Source organism: Artibeus jamaicensis, unplaced genomic scaffold (genome assembly GCF_021234435.1).
Source record: "Artibeus jamaicensis isolate MK-2021 breed Jamaican fruit bat unplaced genomic scaffold, CSHL_Jam_final contig_311, whole genome shotgun sequence".
Taxonomy (NCBI): domain Eukaryota; kingdom Metazoa; phylum Chordata; class Mammalia; order Chiroptera; family Phyllostomidae; genus Artibeus; species Artibeus jamaicensis.
In genome coordinates, this window is record NW_026521717.1 from 4,222,528 (window position 1) to 4,233,305 (window position 10,778).

The 10,778-nt window shown below is 35.6% G+C and overlaps 1 pseudogene; it reads left to right on the plus strand.

Annotated features, from left to right (window-relative positions):
* Positions 1-1,252: 1,252 nt before the first annotated feature.
* On the plus strand, positions 1,253-1,352 carry LOC119045162 (uncharacterized; annotated as a pseudogene).
* Positions 1,353-10,778: the final 9,426 nt, after the last annotated feature.

Below are 10,778 nucleotides of genomic sequence, written 5' to 3' on the forward strand. Positions count from 1 at the left end.
TTATGGTAAATAGTTTTTTAATTTTTTTATTGTTGTTCAATTATAGTTGTATCCATTTTCCCTCCATTACTCTCCCTCGCCCTATTCAACCCACACCTCCCACATTCATTCCTCTCCCCTGTTATCTTTCTCCATGGGCCCTTTATACATGTTCCTTGACTCGACCCTTACCCTTTGTTTCCCCATTATCCCCCACCTTTCTCCCTTCTGGCCACTCTCAGTTTGTTCTTTATTTCCATGTCTCTGATTATATTTTGCTGACTTGTTTGTTTCATTAATTATGCTCACTTATAGGTGAGACCATATGGTATTTATCTTTCACCACCTGGCTTATTTCACTTAGCATAATGCTCTGCAGTTCCATCCATGCTGTCATGAGGGTAGTAGCTCCTTCTTTCTTTCTGCTGTGTAATATTCCATTTGTAAATGTACCATGGGTTTTTGATTCACTCATTTGTTGATGAGCCCTAAGGCTGTTTCTAGCACTTGGCTATAAGTGCCAGTATGTTCTAAATATTTCATTAATTTCTCTAATATAAACTATATCCTTGCCCTTAAGAAACATCAATCTAAAGTGCTCATTTGGGCACACATATGAGGTCTGTCCGAAAGAGTTGAGCCATTGTTACTATAACAAGACTAGTTTGCATGATTCTGATGTAACCTGGCAGCCAAAGAGAATGGACTGGAATGCACATGCATGAAGAAAGATGACGTCACTGTACTACTCAATGGGGGTGGTAGATACCATTGGGTGAACATGTGCATTGTGTGCCATTGCATTTAAAATGACTGAGTGCATACAGCAATGAATCTGTATCATATTTTGCATTAAGCTTGAATATTCCACCACAGAAACTATTTTGATGATTTAGAACGCCACAGCTATGGGAAACTGGTCATTGACAGCTTCGTTATAATAATGTGCCTGTTCATGCATCACATCTCATGCATAGCTTTTAGGTTAAACATCAAATCATGCAGATGACTCAGTCCTCCTACAGCCCAGATTTGATTTTCAGTGACTTCTGGCTTTTCCCAAAACTAAAATAAACCTTTGATAGGGAAGTAATTTCATTCCATTAATGAGATTTGAGGAAATATGATTTGAGAGCAGCTGACAGCAATTGGGAGAACTATGTGAAATCCCAAAGGTGCCTACGTTGACTGGGACTGATGCATCAGTGTCCTATGTTTCTTGTATCTCATATCTTCTTCACTAAATGTCTCTATTTTTCATATTTTATGACTGGACACTTTCTGGACAGGCCTCATTTACTAGAATTGGAGCAAAACAGAGAAAAGTAGCATAGCCCCTCCACAAGGATGGCACACAGGTTCATAAAGCATTTAGTAAGAGAGAGAAAAGAATAGTCCTCCTATAGGATAAAAGTTTGAGTTACAATATGTGAAACAGTTCAAATTCTAAATTTACTAAGTCATAAACTCACACTATTTTTTATTTTGACTAAAAGAGAAATAAGAGTAGCTCTATAAACTCCAATTTATATGTCAGCCTGAAGTTATAAAGTATAGATTAATTATCTATTTAAAAAGAAAAAAATCATAAACACAGGAAGTAAATGGAAAACGTATTGTTCTTTAATAGAGTATAAGTTATTTTTACTTATGTTTTTATAAATAATATGATCAAGGAAAGAAAAAATTAAGAAAAAAACAGATACAGATTTTTGATTTGTAGAATGGTAAAGATAGAGAAATATGTAGTGGTAGACACATATTTAACAGCCTTCTAAGAATAAACAGGTTAAGTAAAAAAATGAAAGATGATTTATAGGAAGTAGAGTAGATTTGGTAAGTTGAAGAAAGAATATCTATAAACAAATATACTCAAATTTTTGAAATGCATTATCTGCTAGGCAAAACTTTCATCACAAAATACCTGTGAATGCTAAATTGACTATTACAAACTTAAAACAAAAAAATTGCCATGAAAGATTTAAAAAAAAGAAAAAAACTGTCCACAACTAAAAATGAGAGTGAGCAGAAAACTAGAATTGACATGCTGTCTGTCTTTGGAGAGTATCCTGGAAATGTCAGCTAAAAGGTTTCAATTTTTTATGTTCAGGAAATACTAAACAATAGGACCAGAGGCTTGCAAAAGTTAGTAGTATGACAAAGCCCACTTGAAATAAAGCACAAAATCTACACGTCTCATAAAGTGGTAAATTAGAAACAAATTATAACCACAGAAAGACAAGAGGAATTCTTCTATCTCTGAGTAACACAAAATACTGCCCTGAGAAGATAGACATGGAATGGTAATTTTCATTACAGCCAACACCATACTCAATGGGCTAAAACTAAAAGCTTTTACACTAAGATCAGGAACAAGACAAGGTTGTCCACTTTCACCACTTCTATTCAATATAGTATTGGAAGTTTCAGCCACAGCAATCAGACAAGAAAATAAAATAAAAGGCATCTAAATTGGAAAAGAGGAAACAAAACTGTCATTTGCAGATGACATGATAGTATACATAGAAAATTCTATAGACTTCAGCAAAAACCTGCTTGGCCTAATAAATGAATTCAGCAAGACAGCAGGATGCAAAGTCAATATCCAGAAATCAAAGGCATTTTTTATACCAACAATGAAACAGCAGAAGCAGAAATCAAGAAAATAATCCCATTTGAAATAGCAAAAATAAAATAAATAAAATACCTCGGAATAAACCTAACCAAGGATGTAAAAGACCTGTATGCAGAAAACTACACAGCCCTGAAGAAAGAAATCAAAGAAGACACAAACAAATGGATACATATACCTTGTTCACGGATTGGAAGAATTAACATCATCAAAATACCCATACTACCCAAAGCAATTTACAGATTAAATGCAATACCTATTAAAGTACCCATGGCACATTTCACAAACATAGAACAAACACTTCAAAAATTTATATGGAACCATAAATGACCCCGAATAGCTGCTGCGATTTGAGAAAGAAGAGCAAAGTAGGAGAGATCACAACACCTGATACCAAACTGTATTACAAGGCCACTGTAATCAAAACAGCCTGGTACTGGCATAAAAACAAGCACATAGACCAATGGAACAGAACAGAGAGCCCAGAAATAAACCCAAGTCTCCATGGTCAATTAATATTCAACAAAGGGGGCAGCAACATAAAATGGAGTAAAAATAGCCTCTTTAACAAATGCTCTGGGGAGAACTAGACAGCTATGTGAAAAAAAAATGAACTTTGAGCACCAACTTACACCATACACCAAAACAAATTCAAGGTAGGTAAAAGATTTAAGTATAAGCCATGATACCACTGAAGTCCTAACAGAGAACAGAGGCAGGAAAATCCTAGATATTGCAGGCAGCAACATTTTTACTGATATGTCCCCTAGAGCAAGGGACATAAAGGAAAGAATAAACAAATGAAATCTCATTAAATAAAAAGATTAAGAAAACAGTATTAAAATAAAAAGAGAACCAACTGTATGAAAAAACATATTTGCCAATGATACCTCAAACAATGGTTGTGATCTCCAAAATACATAAAGAACTTACACAACTCCACTTTAAGAAGACAAGCAACCCAATTAAAAAGTGGGCAAAGGACTTGAACTGACACTTCTCCAAGGAGGACATACAGAGGATCCGGAGACACATGAAAAGATGCTCAGTACTGCTAGCTATCAGAGAGATGCAAATTAAAACCACAGTGAGATACCACTTCACACCAGTCAGAATGGCCATCATAAACAAAGACACAAACAAGCATTGGAGTGGCTGTGGAGAAATGGGGGTCCTAGTGCACTGAAGACTGATACAGCCACTATGAAAAACAGTATAGAATTTTCTCGGAAAACTAAAAATGGATCTGCCTTTTTACCCAGCAATTCCACTGATAGAATTATACCCTAAGAACCCTGAAACACCAATCCAAAAGAACCTATGCAGCACAATTTACCAGAGCCAAGCGCTGGAAGCAACCTAGGTGCCCAGCAGTAAATGAATGGATTAAAAACTATAGTACATTTACACAATGGAATTCTATGCAGCAGAAAGAAAGAAGGAGCTCCTACCTTTTGCAATAGCATGGATGGAACTAGAAAGCATTATGCTAAGCTGAATAAGCCAGGTGGTGAAAGACAAATACCACATGATCTCAACTTTAACAGGAACCTAAATAACAAAACAATCAACAAGCAAAATATAACCAAAGACACTGAAATAGAGAACAGGCTGACAGTGTCCAGAGGGGAGGGGGGAGGAAATTTCAGTCAGGGGAAAGGGGGAGGGGTTTACAGGAACAAGTATAAAAGACACATGGAAAAAAAACCTAGGTGGGGTAGAAATGGGAGGGCTGCGTGCGTGGGCTGGGATGGGAGTAAAAACCAGAAAATTGTACTTGAAAAGCAAAATTAAAAAAAACAGAGAGAAAAAATGGTACTTCTTATAGTTTGGGGTTAAATTTTATATTAATTGCATGCTTTCCATTTCTAAGCTTAAAAATTTACATGAAAAGTACACCAGGGCCCTACTGAACACACCTAATAGAAGCAACCAAATTACTGTTGGGATGAATATGGCTTAATATTATGAATTTTCAATTGACTATATACTCACAGCTTTAAAGTAAAGAACATCTGAAAATAAAACAGTGGACCTAGCCCACTGCCAAATTAGACTGAACTGTTGATAGAGGTATTGGGAAAATCCTATAAAATTTGACTGTAAAGTAAATATAGTCTTAAAATATTCAAAATCATAGAAAATGATAAGACATTATCAATAAAGCACAGATAGTACTTGTACAAATAATTGAAGATTGTACCTGCTCTATACCCAAATACTGGACCACTCTCAAAAGCCTTACATAACTTGTTATTCTAAAACACACACACACACACAAACACAAACAAACCAAAGAAATTCAACAACAGAACATGTAAGTTATATACATTGGTCAAAATTCACAACCTGTGAAGTTTTGGGAAACAACAGGCTATGTGAATATTATCAAGGTTGGATATTGCCCTTACCACTATAAAATGTTGGTTTTGAGACAATGATCAGTTTATGCTCAAGAAGTCTTCAGAGAAAGCATTAACCTTGACCTTTAACAATTTCCAATGTAATAAAAAAGACATGGATAGAAAGAAACAACATGTAAAATGAGAACTGTCATGTAAATGAACTGATAATTTCAGAAAGGTCAATGGATATAGTCACTGAAAGGAGGTCAGTAGTGAAAGGAAGAAAATTAGGGCATTGAGCAGGTGTGGCAGAGGTTTTTTAAGTCAGTACATGATGTGATAGCTAGCTAATGGGTTTTACATCTGGAGAAGTAGACACAGATGATATAGATTTAAGGAGTATGATTGTGATGACTCTCCTTAAAACTGGTAGATTAAAAAAGCTAAATTGTATACAAGTGCTGATGATTTCAGCTTCCAGGTTGATTTCTCATCTCTCAAAAGGGTGTGCTCCAAGATTTCCAGGCACCTGTTAAGCACATTTCTCCCAACCCATAACTTTTGCCATAGGTGTAGTAAATGGCATAGTAAGAGTCTCATATTTGCTGCCTTTCTACTTGGGAGATTATTTGTATTCCAGAATTCTCTATTCTAAACCTAAATAAGGGGCTAGAGTTTTCTCAGAGGCCTAATGTTCTAAGTTCTCTAAATTAAAATATTTCTTAGATCTGAGAGAAAATGCAAAGTGGAAATAGTTCTTTCTGTACAGATGTTTGGAGATAAGATTTGTAGAATCTCCTATCTGGCAGAGTTATAGCATTATGTGGTGAAGACATGTCCTGAGACTTCAAGTCTTTTAACTGAGAAGCCCTGAAGTTATTGTAAAAGAATTTTATGTTGCTGAGACCAGAATTATTTTGGTCCTGAGTTGCTTCCCGCCTTACAAGGAATAAGTTTTAAAGAGTAAAAATTACCTAATACTATAGTATCACATATCATTATCACAACCATTGCAAGCAAATGTTACTTTTACTTTTCTGATGCTGAAGTAATTTACCCTTCTCCATAGTTATTTCTTAATCCTTTAAAGAGATCAATATTGTACTGTATTTATGAGAAAAAAAATAACAGCTCAGCTCTCCACATGGTTGGTATATGGATTTCCATTTTCTTAGTAGTAAGTGATTTTATGTATTTTGTGTATGTATTTGTATAGAAGAACATGTGGACATGGATATATTTGCATGATGTTCTCAGTTCATATTTTCATTGTTCCTTTAAGGTTTTAAAGAAAGTAAGGAACAAGATAAAATAAAAATAACATTAAATGACACTTTGACTGAAATTTTTCTCAATTTATAAATGCTTGGACACTGTAAGGAAAGGATCACATTTAACCTTCTAAAGAAAGAAAACAAGCTTTGCTATCACTACCTTTTACATTGGTTCCACGTGGGTGGTCTTTTATTTCACAGGCATAGTATTCTCCTATTATATATGACAGCCACTACTGTATATCATCTCAATATAGGACAATAACGTGATTCCAGAGTTTCCTTCTAAACTTAGTTGACCCGGCTTCTCTTACTATGACAAATGTTTATGGATTCTTCTAATTACACGTCTGGTTAAAAGCTAAGATACCAAGAGAATACAGTTCTCTTTTGTAAAGTTCCCAAGGCTTTTCTATAATAATCAATTACCATAATGAGTTTTTTTAAAGCTTCCATTCATCATTTTCTTAAAATATATAAACTACGAGGATAAAGATAAATAGCCATAGCCAGCAAACCCTGAGGCACTCTACCAAAGGTTTCCTTTAAATCAAAATCAACTGGAAAACATGTTGGTTTTTTATTTCAAAGTTAATTCTGCTTAGTTTTAAAAAATGTGTAAAACAAAAACAGAGTAAAAGAAAATCTACGACAAGTTAGCTTTGGAAGAAGACAATCTATTATTATCACAATCATTGTAGTTCACATATATTTGATGTTTGTTAAATAGACCTCCCTAGCCAGCTTTTATACTATTGAAACTGGAAACCAATTGTTTTCTTGGGATTTTCCTCATCTATTCATCTATTACCTCTTTCTGTTCTTAGACAAATGGTACTCAAATTGGGAGTTATTTGACAAGTGTAACTAAACCAAGGTTTCCCAACCTTGGTAGTGTTGTTATTCTTGTGGTAGAATTCTCTGTTGTGTAAAACTGTCTTGCACACTGTAGGATGTTCAGCAACATCCTCGGCCTCCATCAAGCAGCTACGAATAGCAGACACAGCCTCCTCTGAATTCTGATGAAAGTGTCTTCAGACATTCACAAATGTCCCTGTGGAGCAAAACCCCCTCCCATTTTAGAAAAATTTCTCTCTATTTTCCATACATACTACATATGAGATAATTCAGTAAAATATTCTGGTAGCATAAGAATGGTATGAAATTAAGAAAACTTAGGGCTATAATAAGATGACTCAGGTGGTTGGAACTTGGCAGGGATTAAATTGGGTGAGATTTGGATGATGATGGAAGAAATGATAATGAAGGTATGGAAAGGCTTCTTATATCATTTAGCAACAACTGTTCCTTTTTTAATAACTATTTCTTAAGTGTAGACTTTCTGAAGGATATATTCTTCAAATTTTCTTATCTTACATCTCATGTATTTATCATCAACTCTAGGAAGCCACTTCAGCCTTCACATTTCTTCTTAAGACCTGAATTCAGAATAGCTGCTGTACCCTTTTACCCTACATATACTCTATTAACTGCAATTTCTCCCTAAGCTGTTATTCTTCCAAGCTTTGGGGCTCCCAAACATGTGTTTGTAGCCAGAAGGATTATATTAATTAAAGAAAAATTGCATTGCTCAATCCTTGCCTTTATAGTTCATTTTCATGGTATTATATCCTATATCCTACCTGATAATCCAGAATAGAAAATGCACAAAGATTTGAAATTAAAAAAAATATTTTTGAGCTCAGTCCTAGCTTTGCCATGTTCTAGCAGTACAATATCAGGCATGACATTTCTGTGTTTGAATTTACTGCTGTGTAAAATGAAGATTCCTCCAAAGGCTGGGGAATCACCGAATAAAATAAAATTCCTTAATATGAATTTAAAAATAGATTGTTTTCCTTTCCATGGTTGCTTCTTCTGCTACCCTGAATGATGTCCCTACTCATATCACGGTGTTATATATTTTTTTCTAAACTTATCTTCCTTCTCATCAATCCTATGCCATTGGTCATAATCTCCTAGTAGGTATGTAAAATGGCCTGATTCATCATGTTTATAATATGTCCAGTCATTTCTCCTCCTCTCTTCTTTGCATTGCCCTTATTCTCTCTACTCTCATTTTGTTCTTGATTTTATTGATTATCATTGTTTTAATGTTCATTTGAACTTACTAAATATATTATCACTTGTTAATATATTTATTATAATTTGTATTTATTCACTTGTGAATTGTCTATGATCTTTACTTATTTTTCCTCTTCCTGTGTTATTTTATTCATTGGCTTATGAAAAGCCTTGATATATTCAAAATATTAATTCTCATCCACATATATAGAGAATTATTTTTAGTTTGTGAATTATATTTTTATAGAAAAGGGGAAAGTGGACTTCCGCCAAGATGGAGGTTTAAGGTAGATGTGCCTGCCTCCTCACAAAACCAAGTTTAGGGACAACTAAATATTAGCATCAGAAAACACAACCAGAACACGGAAAACTGAACTTTTCGGAAGTCCGCTAACAACAAATTCTTCGGCCCGACCGGTAAGGGGCGAAACCGGCGTCGGGTGAGGAGTTACAAAGGAGTCAACCCGGGCGCGGAATCCAGATGCGCGAATCCAGTCGCACAGGTTCCAAACCCAGGATTGGACCTAGTGAGCAACCGAGCGGCCCAACGGGTGAGCGACTACGGAGGAGTCAGTGGGGAGGCGGTGGCAGCGAGTTGACTGAGGTTGCAGGGTTGCACGCAGGTGAGGGAGTGAGCACTTGGACCCGCGGCGGCGGCGCCATTGCCATTTCCCCGCTCTGACCACGCCCCCACATACAGCGTCACAACCCAGCTACCTGGGAATCCAAGGCGCCGCTCCTCCCACTTAAAGGGCCAGAACAGACCAAAAATGTCACAGGAAGACCTCAAAGCCCCAGAGATAAATCTAAGTGACGAAGAAATAGCAAATCTCTCAGACGCACAGTTTAAAACACTGGTCATCAGCTTCCTCACAGATCTGGTGGACTATAGCCACAAATTAGAGAAACATATGAAGGCTAAATTAAGGGAAATGAATGGAATTCCACAGGAAAACCATAGAGATGAAAAAAAAACTGGGACTCAAATCAATGGAGTGAACCAGAAGGAAGAAAAAAATGATCAATCAGAAAGGAATGAAGAAATAAGAATTCAGAAAAATGAGGAGAAGCTTAGGAACCTCCAGGACATCTATAAACACTCCAATATCCGAATTATAGGGGTACCAGAAGGGGGAAAGACACAACCACCAGTGGAAAAACTATTTGAACAAATAATAAAAGAAAATTTCCCCAATCTGGCTAAGGAAATAGACTTCCAAGAAATCCAAGAAGCTCAGAGAGTACCAAAAAAGTTGGACTCAAGAAGAAACACACCAAGGCATATCATAATTACATTAGCCAAAATTAAAATGAAGGAAAGAATCCTGGAAGCAGCAAGAGCTAAGGGGACAATCACCTACAAAGGAGTCCCCATCAGACTGTCAGCAGATTTCTCAAAAGAGACCTTACAGGCAAGAAGGGGCTGGAAAGAAATATTCCAAGTCATGAAATCTAAAGACCTACAACCAAGATTGCTCTACCCAGCAAAACTTTCATTTAGAACGGAAGGACAGATAAGGTACTTCTCAGATAAGACCAAATTCAAGGAGTTCATCATCACCAAGCCCTTATTATATGAAATGTTAAAGGGACTTATCTAAGAAAAAGAAGTTAAAGAAACATGAACAGTGAAAGGACAACAAACTCACAGTTATTAACAACCACACCTAAAACGAAAGCAAACTAAAAGGACAGCTAGATCAGGAGTGGAAACATAGACATGAAGATCTCAAGGAGGATTAGCAACAGGGGAGTGGGAGGAGGAGACGGGGGGAGAAGGTACAGAAAACAAGTAGCATAGACAGTAGATAGAAAATAGATGGGGGGGGCAAGAATAGTATGGGAAATATAGAACCTAAAGGACTTGAGACACATGGACATAAACTAAAGGGGGGTAATGGTGGGGTTGGGGGGGAAGGGTGGAGGGGAATGAAGGGGGGAATAGAACAACTGTAACAGCATAATTAATTAAAAAAAATAAATAAATTTATTTAAAAAAAAAAGAAAAAGAAAAGGGGAAAGTAACAAAATGAAAGATTAAAAATTGACTACATTAAAATATTAAAGTTGTAAAAGTTGCCGTGGTTTACCTGTATTAAAATATTAATTTTCTAATATTAAACTTGTTATTATATGTGGGTACATAGAAAAAAAGAAGCAAAATACCACATATTAAATAATTGTTCACAGCAATGAGATCATTGATGATTTTTATATTTCTGTGCATATTTTCAATTTCTCCTAAATTTCAATGAAATTGTAATGCTATTATAAACAACAAAAAAATCCTTAACAACTATAATGTTGTTTTGTAAAAGCAGGTAAGCAAAATTACCTGCAACCGCAGTTTTTCTTAGTTGGGATTTAGCAAGTCCTACACACCAGACACTCCTACTTCTTGTTTCTTGAATGTGATGGCAATGTTTTTTTTTTAATTTTATTTATTTATTTTTTGATAGAGGG